The sequence below is a fragment of the Mastomys coucha genome, unplaced genomic scaffold, assembly GCF_008632895.1.
Source record: "Mastomys coucha isolate ucsf_1 unplaced genomic scaffold, UCSF_Mcou_1 pScaffold20, whole genome shotgun sequence".
NCBI lineage: Eukaryota > Metazoa > Chordata > Mammalia > Rodentia > Muridae > Mastomys > Mastomys coucha.
This window is the reverse complement of record NW_022196903.1, coordinates 110,522,874-110,540,793: the sequence shown is the minus strand read 5'-3', so window position 1 is coordinate 110,540,793 and position 17,920 is coordinate 110,522,874. Positions and strand designations below refer to the sequence as shown.

At 42.7% G+C, this 17,920-nt stretch overlaps 2 long non-coding RNA genes across 2 annotated transcripts in view; both read right to left on the bottom strand.

Annotated features, from left to right (window-relative positions):
- Positions 1–4,591: 4,591 nt before the first annotated feature.
- LOC116098304 overlaps positions 4,592–17,920 on the bottom strand; it is a 22,456-nt gene continuing 9,127 nt past the window's right edge. The window contains exon 2 of the long non-coding RNA XR_004121798.1: positions 4,592–5,083. This is a non-coding gene — a long non-coding RNA (uncharacterized LOC116098304). The remainder of the gene's footprint in view (positions 5,084–17,920) is intronic.
- Positions 10,838–14,241, bottom strand: LOC116098305. Its single transcript, XR_004121799.1, has 2 exons — positions 14,079–14,241; positions 10,838–11,690 (listed from the first exon to the last, which is right to left on the bottom strand). It is a non-coding gene; the product is annotated as an uncharacterized LOC116098305 (long non-coding RNA).

The window sequence follows — 17,920 nt, the reverse complement described above, 5'->3', positions numbered from 1 at the left end:
TGGACACATAGGAAGACTGGTATGGGGACACAGGTGACTACTGGGAATTGAGGACAAACTGCTTTCTGAGCACATATAATCTGAATTCATGCACATGAGAATTCTTTGACATTTTTAGCCCTCTTGTGTGAATGTGAGCCTAGCTGGGCTGGGAAGATCAGTAGGCATGAGGGCTGTACGGGCTTTAAATGCCCACAAGTAGGAGTCAGCAAGTAGGAGCCAGATATGGGACTATTCTGCTCAAGAGGACATCCACCTAGTTCTCTGGACTGCTAAGAGATTGCAAAAGCTTGGACTTTTACGTGGAGCTTACTCATTTTCAAATATTGATAATACGTTATATTATAATATTTAATTTTCTGTGTTGGGACAAACAGAGCTAGGTAATCACATGTCCTGTAGGTGTCCTTTCCCTGCCAAGTCCCTGCTCCATCAGCTGCTCCCTAAGCACTCACAGGCTGTCACCAGCTCTAGGTAAGTGTGCCACAGACATCTGAGAATGTGACATCTTCACTGTGCTTCTTGCTTGTGAAATAGCTGCCTCATGGTGTGCTATTAACGGAAAGACCTTCAACCTGAACATATTGCTGAGGAGGCAAATTCAAAGTGTATGCCCCGTATGCTGCTGCACTGCTCGTTGGTCCTCATTTAATCCATTCATCTGGAGACCTTTCACATTTAAAAGCAGAGAAAGAAGCTTAGAGACACTTGCAGAAGCCAGAATCTTTTTTTTTCTTCTTTCCTTTTTTCTTTTTCATTAGATATTTTCTTTATTTACATTTCAAATGTTATCCCCTTTCCTGGTTTCCCCTCCGAAAACCCCCTATCCCTTCCCCCTCCCCCTGCTCACCAACCCACCCACTCCTGCTTCCTGGCCCTGGTATTCCCCTGCACTGGGGCATAGAGCCTTCACAGGACCAAGGGCCTCTCCTCCCATTGATGGACAAGGCCATCCTCTGCTACATATGTAACTGGAGCCATGAGTCCCACCATGTGTACTCTTTGGTTGCTGGTTTAGTCCTTGAGAGCTCTGGGTGTACTGGTTAGTTCATATTGTTGTTCATCCTATGGGGCTGCAAACCCCTTCAAGTTCTTGGGTCCTTTCTCTAGTTCCTCCATTGGGAACCCCGTACTCAGTCCAATGGTTGGCTGCAAGCATCCATCTCTATATTTGTCAGACACTGGTAGAGCCTCTCAGGAGACAGCTAAAACAGGCTTCTGTCAGCAAGCACTTGTTGGCATCCACAATAGAGTCTGGGTTTGGTGACTATATATGGGATGGATCCCCAGGTGAGGCAGTCTCTGGATGGTCATTACTTCAGTCTCTGATCCACACTTTGTCTCTGTAACTCCTTCCATGGGTATTTTGTTCCTCCTTCTAAGAAGGACCGAAGTATCCACACTTTGGTCTTCCTTCTTCTTGAGATTCATGTAGTTAGTGAATTGTATCTTGCGTATTCTGAGCTTCTGGGCTAATATCCACTTATCAGTAAGTGCATACTATGTGTGTTCTTTTGTGATTGGGTTACCTCACTCAGGATATTTTCTAGTTCCATCCATTTGCCTACGAATTTCATGAATTCATTGTTTTTAATAGCTGAGTTGTACTCCATTGTATAAATGTACCACATTTTCTATATCCATTCCTCTGTTGAGGGACATCTGGGTTGTTTCCAGCTTCTGGCTATTATAAATAAGGCTGCTATGAACATACTGGAGCATGTGTCCTTATTACATGTTGGAGCATCTTCTGGGTATATGCCCAGGAGTGGTCTTCAGGTAGTGCTATGTCCAATTTTCTGAGGAATTGCCAAACTGATTTCCAGAGTTGTTGAACCAACTTGCAATCCCACCATCAATGGGAGGAGTGTTCCTCTTTCTCCACATCCTCACCAGTATCTGTTGACACCTAAGTTTTTTATCTTAGCCATTCTGACTGGTGTGAGGTAGAATCTCAGGGTTGTTTTGATTTGCATCTCCCTGATGACCAAGGATGTTGAACATTTCTTTAGGTGCTTCTCAGCCATTCGGTATTCCTCAGTTGAGAATTCTTTGTTTAGCTCTTGGTACAATGACAGGCAGGTAGATCAATGGAATAGAATTGAAGACCCAGAAATGAACCTACACACCTATGGTCACTTGATCTTTGACAAAGTAGCTAAAACCATCCAGTGGCAAAAAGACAGCATTTTCAAAAAATGGTGCTGGTTCAACTGGCAGTTAGCATGTAGAAGAATGCAAATTAATTCATTCTTATCTCTTTGTACAAAGCTCAAGTCCAAGTGTATCATGGACCTCCACATAAAACCACATTGAAACTAATAGAAAAGAGAGTGGGAAAGAGCCTGGAGCACATAGACACAGGAGAAAATTTCCTGAACAGAACACCAATAGCTTATGTTCTAAGATCAAGAATTGACAAATGGGACCTCATAAAATTGCAAAGCTTCTGTAAGGCAAAGGACACTGTCAATAAGACAAACCAGCAACCAACAGATTGGGAAAAGACCTTTTCCAATCCTACATTCGATAGAGGGCTAATATCCAATATATACAAAGAACTCAAGAAGTTAGACTCCAGAGAACCAAATAACCCTATTAAAAAGAAGCCAGTATCTTGTGTTTTTGCAATTATTCCTTTCCTTTGTAAACAAGCCCATAATGAACTAGGGAGGACCGGGAAGATGGTTTAGTGGTGTTCTGGTTGTTTTGTTGTTGTTTGTTTGCTTGTTTGTCAATACAACAAAAGATAGGATCATCTGGGAAGAGGAAACTTCAATTGAGAAAATGTCTCAATCAGATTGGAGTATCTGGTCATGGGTTGTATAAAAATGCAAACTGTGCAAACTATGAAGAATAAGCCAATAAGCAGCACTCTTCCATACTTTCTGCTATAGTTCCTGCCTCCAGGTTTCTGCCCTGATTTCCCTTGATGATTAAACTATAATCTGTAGTGAAATAAACTCTTTCCTCCCTAAATTGATTTGGATTATGACTTCTGTGGTAACAATAGAATACAAACTAGTTGGTAGAGAGCTTGCAACACAGATGTGAGTACCAGAGTTTGGGTCCTGGTTACCTATAGAAATGCTAGGTGGGCATGGCAGACCAAGTGTAACCCCAGTGATTGGGAAGCGAAAACAGGGGACCCCAGGAGCAAACAGGCTAGCTGTCCTAGCCGAACTGCAAATGCTGGGTTTATCAAGAGATAGATTGATCAGGGAAGACATCTGATGTCAACTTGTGGCCTTTCCTCATAAACTGCATGTACTCACAGACATGTAAACACACACATTCACGTATGAATATACACACATATATATGCACACAGGTGCAAATGGAAGGAAGGAAGGAAAGGAGGAAGGAAGGAAGAAGAAAGAAGGAGGGAGAGAGGGAGGGACCAAAGGAGGAAAGGGGAAAGGAGGGAGGGGAGAGGGAAGGAGGGGGAAAGGACAGGCAGACTCCCCATCAGCCAACTGTAAGTCCAGAATTAGGCAAATGTCTCCTTGTTCACACTCCCACTCAGTGTGGCAATCCTGGGATTCTGTTGGCCTAAGGTTTCCCACTTTGTGTAGAAACGCCCAACCATTGTGCCCAAAGTCCACGCATGGACTTCATTGCAGCCGTCTGCTGGCTCCTTTCTCAGTCATGGAATGTCCTCAACATTCATGTTGGTGAATCAGAAAAGCAAAGTGATACAATCAGGAAAAAATATTGCCTTCCTACTCTGTGGCCTGTTTGGAAAGAGGCGGAGTGTCCCGAGGCCACAGCGGTCTCAGCTGCAGCTCTCACGCTAGGTAAACAGTAGATGGATTTGAAGGGCTCTGCTGCATGGGCGCACCTTAAGGCAACTCCAAGTGTGCCTTAGAAAAACAGAAGGCACTGCCTGCACCTCCTCTGAGATGGGAAGACCCAGCTGATCTCACTGGGAACACAGAAAGTCAAGAAGCAATTCTTTTAGGCTACATGCTAGCCTAACCCCTTCTGTTTTCTTAAATAATACCATCTCTTGCCTTAAAGAGAAAGTATGTCATATAAGAATTAAGAAAGTATTTCAAAGCCATAAGAATTGATCTGCATGCATGCAAACAAACAAATGTTTTGTTTTGAGTTTCTTGGTGTGATAACTGCAACTGAATATAGAAGGAGATGCTGAGAAACTAAAGTGATTTACTCTCAACGGTCAATACGATTTAATGACCTGGGACAGAATCTTAGGTTAGCAAAGATTCCTCTGTCTAACCAGATGATTTCTCCAGGCGACTGGGATTATAGAAATAAACTTGCTAGACGGTCATTTATCCTCCATTCTGCTCAGACCTTCCCCCTTTGGTTTTAGAAACCATGATTATTCTGTGGGAAACACAACAATATCGATACTGCATTTACTTAATACCTTCAAGTCTGTTATAGAGAATCAAAATCAGCAGCGAATTCACTCCCAAGCTGGAGTATAAATTTTTAGTCCAGACTTTTGCAAACAACAGTTTTCTATGAGGGTATGCCATCCATTCATATGTTTCAACTCAGTAAAAGAAATAAGGAGAAGGTGGATTTCAAGGTTTAGGAGGATGCAACACAGAGGCAGAAATAGAAAGATATTTTGATTTATTATAGGTTTTTTTTCTGAACATACTTTCAAGGGCAAATGGCAGGTCTTTAGGGGGAAAAGCTCTTACCCGGGTCGGGGGGAATCTCTGCCTCTTGTGGTTTCAGCCTCTCACTTGCCTGAGTCCTCATTATCGTCTCAAGTTTCCTAGGCACCGTGTAGCCATTCCGACTGCTGTATAATCAGCAGCAGATGCCCACCGGCAAGGGAGGACCATCCCTGCCCTCCCATTAAGGAACTGTTCACAGGAAAGCTGCGTCAGAAGCCAAACAAACAGCGTGGGCAGTGTTCCTGTTCCATTTCTAACCTCTTGTGATCTTTGGCTTCTGTTCAATAATGGCATTTATTTTGACTCATTAAAAACGTGTGAGATGGAATTTCACGTAGGTCTGAAGTTCAATGATTTACAGGCGAGATACAGCAGAGGGTTGTCTTGGAGTTCATCACAGTTTGGGGGTGGAAGCCATGGTTTCCCTGCAAAGGAGATGACAAAACCCCCTCATATTTTATCTGCAACTTAAACTGACAACTGAGAACGTGGCAGTGCAAACCCTTCCCTCCCCCACCCCATCTTTTCAGCTACTCCGTGAATCGCTTGGACACTTCCTCGTTTTTCGATAGATCTCAGGTGACCTCATTTCCTCACTTTGGGAGATCTGAATGAAGGCTCCTGAAGGTGGCAGTGACTATAAAGTACACTGTGTACAGGTGTGAAAGTGTTGTGAAATCCATTCATTTGTGTAAAAGGTATTTATATAGTAACAAGTAATAACAATTAAAAATCAAACACACTAATAAATATTTATATTTCTAAATATAACCTGATGAATTTGTATAATTGTGAATATGATTTTTTTCTTTATTTACATTTCAAATGTTTTCCCATTTCCATGTTTCCCCTTTGGAAAACTCCTGTCCAATTCCCCTTCCTCCTGCTTCTTTGAAGGTGCTCCTCCATCCACCCACCCACTCCTATCTTCCTGCCTCGGCATTCCCCTACTCTGGGGCATTGAACACCCTCAGGCCCAAGGGCCATTCCTCCCACTGATGTAATATTAGGATGTATATATATATATATATATATACATATACATACATACATATATGTGTGTATATATGTGTATATGTGTATATATACGTATATGTACGTATATAATATATATATATATATGTGTGTGTGTGTGTGTGTGTGTAAACACTTTGTAGTGCATTGAATGAGAATGGTGTCCATAGGCTTATATATTTAAATGCACAGTGATCAGAGAATGACATGGCACTACTTGAGGAGGATTAGGAGGCATGGCCTTGTTTGAGTGAGCTTTGAGGTTTCAAAATCCCAAACCACACCCGGTGGCTCTCTCTTCTTCTTGCCTGTGGGTCTGGACGCTACTTTTCCAGCAATAAGCTTGCCTGCATGCGGCCATGTTCTCTGACATAATTATAATTGAGTAAGCCTCTGAAACTGCAAACAAGCCCTAATTAAATGTTTTCTTTTCTAATAAAAAGAATCAAATACACTGACCTTTAACTAAAAGGAAAATGAACTGGTGGAGTCTTATGCAGGATAACTTACTATATCATCTAACAAAATTTATATTCAAATAGTTTCACCTTGGAGACTCAATTTTTCTGAACCTATTGATAAAAGCGCATACATTTGATGAAGACTTGTCTAAAATATTCATTGGAATATTTATAATAATGGAGAACTTTAACTAATTCAGATTACCATTTAAAAAAGCAGAAAATAGAAAATAAAGTGCTTCAGGTTGAAGTAAGCAGGCTGCTGCTTTCATGGATGGCTATAAACCTTCCTTGCCCGGTCCTGTGAACCTTCAATCCAAATAGGACAGCTGCTTGTGGGGATGTCAGAGAAGGCCCACCATGCCTACAAGCTTACCACTGTGGTTATGTCCAATTTGCAAATAACGCATATCTAGGGTGTTTTTAACCCCTCCCGTGTTAGAAACCATCATGAGCAGGGTTTCTCTATGCTCTCTGCTACCCACATGCAATGAAGCAACCTTCTAAACGGCTCCGCTGCCAGACACACCATGCAGTCTACCCTTTCCCCGGATCTCACCAGGAGATGGTCTTGGGCTGTTACCTCCAGCACTATGAAATTCTTTAATATCACTTTATTGTCAAACATGTACCAAATCCCCAAAGGAAGATGAGAAAACTCAGGCTTAGAAAAGTTAAATGCCTGAACCAACTTTGGGTATATGACCAAAATGGAAGAGAATGAAGATTAACTTGGTAACGGGTAGATTTGATGGATGTATGAAGCCATGGTATTAGGAATGGACATGGAGCATGAGCTGTGTTCTGTGGGCAGGAGTGAATCGAGGGCCAGCTATAGCAGCTGTGGACTGCAGATGCCCAGCAAACTCGAGCAGGAGCAGGAGTTAAGGAGGAAGATACAACTGGGATCTGATGATTTTCCTACACTCAGTGTGGGCAGAAGGAGAAGTGAATTTTGCAAGCTTGAGTTTTACGTATCTAGTCGCGCAGCTGCCAACAGTGTCTGCCTCACAAGGGCATTGATAACAAAGGCCATGATCTAAGACTCTGCAGCTGAGTTCTGGGGAAGTGGAATGAATCTTTCAGGACAGGACGTTCTCTAGGGAGAGGCCATGTGTATATCTTCACATCTTCCTATTATGGTCATCTGACCTCACCCCATCAGAATTTTCCCCACTGAACCCACCACCATCCCTTTCTTTTCATTAGTAGTTGAAACAAAGTCCCTAAAGGTCTCCTTAGGCAATTGTTTCCTTGTTCACTACTTTTACTACCTCCAGAAAATGACACGGAGTGATGATATGTGATTTGTAGTTACGGCTAGATTATATCGGAATTGGGGTGTCTGTGTGGTATCCAGAAGATCTGGTTTATTTTAAAAGATGAGGAAATAAGCAAGTTGTTTTTAACTGTCCAGATAGGAAAAAAAATGTTCAGATTGGACATACGTTAGCACAAACTTATGGCTTCCTATTAATGGGTCCTATATTTAGAAGACTAAATCTATTTGAAATTCAGTAGTGCATTGTTTATAGAATAATGTCAGAGTAGTGGCTATGTATGACTGTCAGCATCTGAAGCCCCATGAGGCTTCACACAGTCAAATGCCTAGACCTCAGCTGGTGAGAACTGGCCTTGTGGTTTGTCTCTACCCATGCTGACAGTTCACCATCTCTGACTTACAAGAGCTTTACAACTAACTACTTTAATAAATGTAAACACTGTCACTTCAGAAAAAGAATGGCCCACCATCGTATGGATGCCTTTGGCTGGTATCAAAGAAGAAGGAAAAAGTGGAAGGCAGACAAATGAAAAACTGAGAATGGGAGAAACAGACCTCAAACAGGGAAAGAACCTTTAAGAATAAGTTTACAGGGATATGTTTTTAAACATGCGTGGCTTCTCCCTAAGAAAAAGAAATTTACTAAGATCAGTTAAGAAATATAAGCCTTGAATAGAATGATACCAGCAGAAATGACTGGCAGGAATCTGGCAAGAATGTCTCTGGTGGCAACATTGATTTCCTTTAGTGCTGGCAATGTTCAGATAATGTCTAAATTATATAAACTGTTCCAGACAGCACATCACCACGAGAGGTTTCTCAAGCCTCCGCTGCTTAAATCTGGACTGCAGGCTCACTTCAGTCACGATGGCAGGGCATGGATTCTTCAGTGAAGACTAGCAAGCGCCACTCAGCAGCACATTCAAAGGATAACATTCCATGTCTGAGTCTTCCACGCAAATGCTGATATACTAAAAATAAGCCCATTAGTAGAGCACTTAAAATAAATGCACCAAAGGAGAAGTGACCCAAGTTCATTTAAAAAGCCACCAGAGGTCCATCAACAATCTTCTGCATGTTTTCTTATGAAAACTGTAGATATCCTCATCAAGAATGACCGAGTGATAAACCCAGCAGTGGGCATCCCGACAGGGATTACGGGCTTGTGGTGCTACAGGCGTGAGGGAGGACATCTCAACCGCTGCTGTGGGGATAGAAACAAACAAGTCCCCCCAAGCGACTTCTATGTACGTGAGAACAAAGCTGCTTGCTTGCGTTGTCCTCATGATGTCAGTGGCTTTATGGTCCTCACGGTCTGCTTCTGGCTGTAACTAGACATCCAGAGTGGATGATTTGTGAGGAGTAAAAGGGTGGTTCTAAAGTCTGGGAAGCTTAAGACTAGACAGCTTAACTGGGCAGAATCCTCTGGCTCGTGGTCCAGGGAAACTCATGCCAGGCAGGTGCGCAGTTGCAATCTCAGGTCTCTGTGTTCCACTCCTTATAGAGCCACTGATACTATCACAGAGCCCCACCCCGATGAGCTCATTTGACACTGATTGTCATCCTAAAGGCATTTTGTCTCATTTCCAAATACTATTAATATGCAGCTTTGGAGATTACGTTTTCAATACTTGAAACTTAAGGGGCACATTCATATCATGGTAGTGATTGATATTCAACTATGAAACCTAACAATGGGGGATGGGAGATGGCTCAGTCAGTAAAGTGCAAGCATGAGGAGCTGCCTGGATCACCCAAACTCTAGACACAGTAGGTGCTCTTCTGACAGAGACAAGTGAGTGTCTGGAGCTCACTGGCCAACGAGTCTCAGAAAATATAAGGTGGAGATCAGAAGAAATCCAGTGTCAACCTCTGTCCTCCAGATGCTTATAAACACACAATCACTCATACACAGACACACACACACACACACACACACACACCACAAAACAACAAAACAAGAAGCAAAACCAAAGTTTAACCACAGGACTTGAAGTGGGTAAGGAAAAACAAGAGCTGTCCAGTTCCTCTACCTTTTGTTACAAGTGTTTTCCTCATTCGTAAGATGAGTTTAATACCTAGGACTCAGAATATATTAGGAGGTGAGTTTTATTTTAATTTTAAAAATTGACTAATGTTTTTAGAGACAAGGTGTCATTAGAAAGCCCTGACTAACCTGCAATTCACAATGCAGACTGGACTGGCTTCCAACTCACAGCCATTGTCCTGACTTTGCCTCCTAGTGGTGGGCTAAAAGGTGTCAGCCACCATGCCAAGCAAGTCAAGGTCTAAAGGAAATAATTAAATTAAAATGGGCACATTAGTGTCAGTACTGATTGAGTGTAAGATGATGGCATTAGCACACAGACACGCAGGGAAGGTCATGTGATGATGTAGATTGAGGATGTCATCTTCAGCCAAGGAGAGGTGCCTCAGGAAGAATTAGTTGCACCCACACTCTGATCTTGGGTCTCCAGCCTCCAGAAGTCAAGTCATCAACTTCTATTCCATCATCTGGAACTTCTTAAATGTTTTCCACTCTCAAGTGCTTCCTGCCTGAAATTTTTACACAACCTAGGGTGTATGGACATAAAAATAAGAGTGCACAATTCTAGTAAACCACAAAGATGCTTATTTCAAAACAACTCCTTGGTATACATAGAAGTTTACCATTTACTAATGATGAAAGCACGTTTGTGTATTAATGAATGAATGGATGTACACACTCAGAAAAGGGATGAAAGGGCTTTTCCTTTCCAAATTCGAACTAATGCTGTGCCGGCAGCTTCCCTCAGACAGATTTGTGCCGCATGACTCACATGCCTCAGAAGCAGCTAATGCCTGAAGCTTGCTTAGTTCTCCTCTTGAGAGTCAGTCAGTCATCTGAATTAGTGTCCTGTCAAATGCCCTGGGCTTTGTCTTTCCCATGACCCCATAAAGTGGGTTCTGTCAGTCTCTCAGGAACCTGGCTCCTTCCCTTTCTGTCAGAGCTCTGGGAAGTCCATGGCTGGTGTCCGGAGGAAAGGGTATTCTTAGTTCTGACTAAGGCACTGAGAACTCTCACACAAGAGCCGATGGTGTTCTAATGAGGAGCAGATGAAGGGCACAAACGCCTAAGCCAAAAATCCGGGAAAGCTGAGAGAAGAAAATACCAATATTGCCAAATCCTTCTGACCTCCGAGTTTTAAAGCGTGCTCATTCTGCTTGTTGGACTCCTGCAAAGAGCTTACGGAGGAGTTCAGAATCATGCAAAGTCAAAAGAAATAAATTTAATCAAGAAACCATTACTCTCAGATAGGTTCACCAAAAGGGATGTGTTAATTGACCCACACTTTAAGAAAAACTTCTGCAATAACCAAAACCCATGACTAATTACCACATGTGGCTGGGTGGGGCAAAAATACAAGACAGCTAGAAGCCAATGGAGAGTGTAATGTCTTTGTTCCCATTGTCACAGATCATTCATTTGTTGTGAGGGCTGAGTTGTGTTCCAGGAGCTAAAAGGAAAAGCAGAAGGCTCAAGTTCTCTTCATTTGCCTATCTTCGAGTGGCCTCCAGTCCTTGATAGGTACTTTTTTTTTTTAATGCAAGAGTTACACACTGTCATGAGAAAAACAGATGACTAACCCCAACAAACTTTGTGCAGGTTCTTCTCTTCTCCCTTCACAGGACAGTGAGAAAGAATGGACATAAATCCCTGTAATGTGACCCAAAAATCTCCATATATCCAGCAGTAACACTGGCTTCCGGCAAATGACAGTGGAGAAAATGGATGACCAAACTCCCAGGCTGTCTCCTCCTTCAAACCCAGCCCAAGTCCACCTCTGGCTTAAGTTTGAGAGCAAAGGTCAGGGCTCACATAGTGTTAATGTAAGGGACTTGGGGAACAGCTGCCATCCAACATGTTAAAGACACAGGTAGCTGTGAAAGGAAGAGAAATGAGGAACTGATCAAGGGAGCCCCAAGACTGTCAGGGCACTGCCATACATTTTAGGTTAAAGTGGAAGAATTAGGGTAGGGGCAAGAGATCTGCAAAATTAGGCAGTTTGATCCAGGTGTATTTTGGTTGGTCCTCACTCAGCTCTGGTTCTGCAGCATGGTCTGAAGTAGTCATTGTCATCATTTGAGAGGAGCAATCTGGTTCTCATGAGGTGGTCACTTCTGCTCCAGGGTCCAACTTCACCACAGCAGACAATGGCCTTCATGTCTGTTTGGTAGCAGTTTTATCTTTAGTCATAGGGTTGATCAACCCTATTGTTCCCATATCTGAAGTATCTGCAAGAATATGACAATGTCTAGACAGCTTTAAATATGGTTGGGGCATCTGGAATAGGGTCAGGGAGGTACTCTGATAATAAGATGCTCATGGAGACAGGTACAAATGAAAGGGGGAGGTCAGGCTTTTTCCTGATCACAGTTACCTTTGGGACCAAGGAAGGAGTTGGTGCTTTTTAGTCAAAGCACTTTCTAAGTACCTGTTTACCACTACCCTCAATTCCCAGACCTTGAATTCTAGAACTTTCCCTCAGTGCTTATAAACTTTGGCTTAAAATGAATTACACGTTCTTTAAGAAAATATTCTTTAAGCATTTCTGAACGTTCCAGATCCCCCCTCTCTCAAATAAAAATTAAATTTACTAGAAAAGTGCAGAGAAGTGAAAGTAAATTGATAATTCCATATACCTTGGGGCATTCATTTACATTTACCCTGACTTATGTCTTTACTTACTATTCTTACAAAAGACCAAGTTATACAAATCATTATTGTTTGTCTGAGAAATAATTTCAGAAAGTCTTACAGGGAGGAGTTCCATTTATTTTTTTCTTTTCACCTCTAAAAGTTCTACAGATGGAAAGAAAGCAAAAATTTAGTCATGTTTATAAACTAGAAAACGTGTTGAAAATCCAACAGCATTGTTTAATGATAGTGTAAAATATATATTTGGTTTCTGAACAACTTCTAAAGGCAGGAAAATCTTCAAGAATATGTGGTTGCTTTATATGTCAAAAACTGAGAGTTAGCTGGCACACCCCACAAAACATCAGGATGTGGCTGGGACAGGCAAGATGAATGTGTATGTGGGGACATTTAGTACTATCTCCCACCTGGGAATAAGGGAGGAGCTAAAGATAAGTTGGTAATCTGTGGACAGCTACTTAACCATCTTGGCTTTCTAATGAAGTTTCCATGAAAACTCAAATGGAGAGAGATTAGAGGATCTCTGGTGGCAGAAGTCTTGGCAGTGCCGGCAGAGTGTGAAGAAGAGCATGGGGGCTCTGAGACCCTTCCCTATGCATCTCAAATAGTCTTTGCTTCCTGACTTGTGTGGACCATTCACATAAGTTACAAAGCAGAGGTGTGGAAACCCTGTTCACAGCCTGCCAGAAACACAAACAAGACAATTTGAGGCATCTGAAATATGTGAGGTCAGTCCCGGGAACTGAGTCTGCAGTCTGCAGGACCTGGTACCAACTCCAAGTAGACAGTGTCCAAACTGAGTTGAATGGCAAGATGCATTGTATGAAACCTACATATTGGAGGTCACAGAAGTATTATGTTCCAGGAGCATCGAATAAACGGGAGTGTGCTATTCTCAGAGACATAGATCCATATTTACAAAACCGCCCACCAGGACGCAAGGAAAGTGTCCCAGTGGTTAGATGTACATCTGTGACCCAGGGATGATTTAATTAATTGAATTGTCACTTAAGTTTAGACCAGTTTGTGTTGGACCAATCTACCCAATACCAGTATGATGCTGCCTGCATAAACTTCCTGGCACTTCTAAGCAAGTGCTTTTTTCTAGGTCTCCTTTTCTATAGTATATACATTTAAGTCTCTTTGGAGAATATAAAAACAAGAGACAAGGTCCTCTGTTCCCCTGTAAGAGCTGAGGCACTTGGCCCTCATAAAGAAGCAGATCAGAAGCAGCAGTGTGACCAGTTTTAAGTTGCTTTTATGCACAGTTATTTGTGTTAGGACTCGGGAGCCGATTTTATGCAATGCTGAAGAGAAGTCAAGAACTGGGCACCAGACTAAAAACTCGCTGACGCTTCAGATTCTGTTTTGGCAAATTTCTTCACAAACCTTCAATCTCTGAATGTAAATAACATTCCTCTGGGCAATGCAGAACTATTATTTAGGAACTAAGAAAACAGACCTCCCGAACAACTGTTTTCATGAACTTAGTTGGCTTGACAGTACATTTTGCAAAAAGTCAAAGCAAAATTATTGACATGGGTGCATGTTACCCAATGTGACTTCCCGAGCATTGGGGCAAGGTTTGCAGGATGTGGAGAAAGCGTTCAGATCAAGGTTGGAAGGGTCATGCAGCTCTGCAGGACTTCAACCGTTCTGTATCAGTGTTAAGTGGATCCTTTGTGAGGCAGTTATTTATCTGAGTTCTTACACAGTCACTTCTCACAGCAAAGCTAGGGAATATACAGTGTTGAGATTTTGGGAACAGAAAGACTCAGTCCCAGAAAGCATAAACATTTTGCCTGAGTCACCAACTACCTCAGATTGTTAAACCCAGGCAGCCTGGCTTACAGAAATGTCACTCTTTATATGGTTTGACATTGTGCAATCTAATTGCCTTGGCACTTGTTGGGGAATGCAATTCATATAATTTTGATAAGAAAACAATTTTGTAATGGATTTACCTTCCAACAGAGGGACAACACTCCAACTAGATGATAGCTCATGCTAGGAAATACAATCAGCGGGACCAGGAGTAGGCTCTCTGTTTTTGTGCTACTGACTAATACAGTCACATAGGCACCTCCACTCCAAGCAGTACAGGTTATAACCAATCCTCTTGGCTGCCTTCTAGAACTTCGTAGTATGATCTTATTGATGATGTCATAGCAGAGTCACAGAACATGGAGAAATCAAGCTAGGTCCCACCTGGTAGTCTCATTCCTGCTGGCTAGTGGTCACTGTGCTAAAAGTTTCCAAGCATATTGCCAAGGGAGGAAAAATCTCCAATCTCACCTAGCTGTGAACCCTGCAAGTTATAACAACTATGGGCCTGACAAGATATAGCCACTGGTGCAATAGTGGTACAGAGGTTATGGAAGTAACCACTTTCTGCTAAAATCTAAGACCTCCTCGATGAGATGGAACCTATGTCTGGCACTGTTAAAGGGGCCAAGAACCTGTGGCCAAATAGCTAGTGAAGAGATTAATGCTATGATTCTGCTAAGTGGACAGTATTAAAATGACTCCCAATGACTTATTGCTATACCCATAGACCAGAACATCTTTCAATCTCAGCAGAGAAGTTTCTCCTTACAGTAGATGCCAATTAACATAGAGATCCCCTGAAACTTCTTAATGTGCAGAGGATAAAAGACTGTGGGGTACATTGCTGCAAATAGAACTTTTCTATTCCCCACAAGTTTCAGGGATCTTCTCGGGAGAAGGGTGGAAAGAATGTAACAGCCAGAAGAGGTCCATAACATCAAGGAAGCAGGGTTTTCAGACACAACAGAAAAGTTGCACATACAAATTCACAGTGACAGTGACAGTGACAGTATCTACAAGACTTGGGAAAACTCCAGTCAGACAAAATCTCAGCATAGACGGGCGAAATAGGCATGACATCTCACTGCTGGCTGTGAGATAGTGTCATCTGATAGCTTCTTGGAGAGGGAGAGTTGGGTTTCTATAATGATGCAACTACTCGTAAGTAGACCATGTGCCAGGGCAGGCCCCAATCCCAAGATGAGTTGGGCAACACAAACTATATTTAATGTGGGGGCAGAGATAGAAGAAGTCTCAAAATGGAAGGAATAGGAGGGGGTAGGAAGGTGGCTGTATACAAAGTTGGGCTCTAATATGTTCAAAAGACATTGTATGGAATCCTTAAATAATCAATAAACAGAAGTAGAGGCTCACAGTCATCCACTGAACTGAGTACAGGGTCCCCAATGAAGGAGTTAAAGAAAGGACCGAAGGAGCTAAAGGGTTTGCAGCCCCTTAGGACGAACAACAATATGAACTAACTAGTACCTTCAGAGCTCCCAGAGACTAAACCACCAACCAAGGAGTACACATGGTGGGACTGATGACTCTGGCAGCATGTGTATAGTAAAGGATGGCCAAGTCGGTCATCAACGGGAGGAGAGGCCCTTGGCCCTGTGAAGGTTCTGTGCCCCAGTGTAGGGAAATGCCAAGGCCAGTAAGCGGGAGAGGGTGGGGTGGTGAGCAGGGGGAGGAGGGAGGGAACAGGGGTTTGTTCTTGTTGATTTTTGTTTTTTGTTTTTTTGGGTTTTTTTGGAGGGGAAACTGGGAAAGGAGAAATCATATGACATCTAAATAAAAAATTATCTAATAAAAAATAATAATCAATAAAAACACTGTTTTTAAAAAGAAGAAACTAATTTTGGCTATAACAAAATGTACTATCCATTCCATGCCCATGTGAGTTTCCTTAGCCAATTAAAGATTCTCTTCTGATGGCACAGCTGGTAAGAGGGGAAGAAGGGGGTAGCTAGAAAAGTGAGGGTTGCTCTCTGCTGATTCCCTGCCCTTGTGTCTGTGTTTGCAGTGTCTCACCTTCATTACCACTGACTGCCCCTCAACACACAAATAGACTTCCAGGCCCCAATGTACAGTCTTCACTGGGATGTTAGAATTGGATAACAAACACTGGGGTGTGGCACTGGCTTCAGGAAGAAGGCTTAGCCTGTATGGGAGGGTGTTCAGACAACCCACAACCCAGTGAAAGGAAGGCAGAATTCCCATCAGGCAGCAGTGAGGGCTCCAGGAAAGGTTTGCTTTAGGAAAAGAAGAAAAGAACCAAAACCCACCCAAATACCTCAGAAGTAGAAATACAGATAGGCCAAGTCTTGAAAGACTAAACAAACAAGCAAAACAAAACAAAACACAGGTACCATCTTGAATAACACAAGTGTGTGCTATCTTCATTGGGGCCCAGCAGGTTAGGAAGGAGTTGTGACAAAGAGAGGCATTTCGAGGTGCCCTTTGTAGACTGCTTCTCTACAGACTCCATCGCAGGCTTCTGCACCCCTTCCTTTTAACAAAGACAGAGACTACAGAAACATGTGTTGATGTTCTCAGTCACAGAGAAGCCTCTACTCTGCTGTCATCTTTGACAAAGTATTGGGAGAATGTGGTGGGAGAACCACGATGGCATTCTAAAAAGTTCCTATATCCTTTCATTGGAGGACGGGGACACAAAAGGAGGCATTCTTATAAGAGAGCATTGTGATGTATGTGTGGGGGGAGGGGCTAAGGTGGCACACCCTAGCGTGTCAAGTAGGTTGAAAAAGGAGGGCTGTGGGAAGGAAGGTTGAGGGTAAAAGAAAAGAAGGAAAGGGGGTGGGCAGAGGATAGAGAAAAAGAGAAAGGGCAATTCGGAGGCAAAGCTATGACCACTCAATAGAGATGGAACGGGTACATCTTTCTCAGGACTTCATCCCAAGTGAAATTTGCTGTCAGGGATCAACCACTCCATCTCTCATGCTCACCCCCATGTCCCAGAAGAGCAGGGGGGAAATTTCTGTTTCACAAAAGAAGAAATTATATCACAGGAAGAAGGCCAAAGCAAATGTGTTGAAATTGGTGGGTAGTCAAGAAACTATTTGAGGGGAAAAAAAATAATTCTTTTAGGTCCCATGATGAATGCAATGAATTCAACTCCTCTGAGATTGCTCACTGTGCTTTGATTGTTCTAAAAGATGAAGAAAAAAAAAATCATGTATTTAACCTGTACCTCACCCCACACATATGCACATGCTAGGTGGGTGTAACTGGAGTTTCAGAGGCGAACCAGAGGCCGAGCTGATTCATACAGAACTGAGAAAGAATAGGTCCCTTCAACTCCACCCTCCTTCAATGTGCCCTGAACTCAACTCATTTGTACTGCTATTTATCTGCAGGAGAGAAGAAGGGACATTTTGAAATATTTGTATAAGAAGCTCTGTGGCTCTGTAAGCTTCAGTACATATCTGCCAGGGCTGGTCACCATGAGCCCTGTGTTAAGCTAATAGTCCATCAAGCTCCCTGGCAGAACATTCAGGATACAATGTCAACTCATGGCAACCCAAGAAATGGAGAAACATCAGCACAGGCAACTGATCTCATTTTGCTCAAGACAAGAGACCTTTTCGGAGAATTGCAAATGGGGAGGAAGTGACATTGGCCAAATGATGGGTGTGTGTTGCAAGATGGGAAAGTGTTTGCAAGTCCCACTGGAGATTCTACCAGCTAGTTCAGAATAATGCCCCTTTCCCATCTCAAGGCTTGGCTCCATCTGCAGTTTTAAGATTTAATGAGGAAGTCAAGCCCAGTGGGTGATTTGCTCATTGCAAAGTCCATTGTCATGGCCAGGAAGAGCTGCCTGAAGGATGAACATCACTTTATCGATAATCTGCTAGCTTTCGTGGGGTAGGGTGCAGAGAAGGCCATGCATCTTGTGCCTGGTTTGTGTTTATTTTAAATGATTTCTCCATTGGCAGCTGTTTGTTTCTCTCTCTCT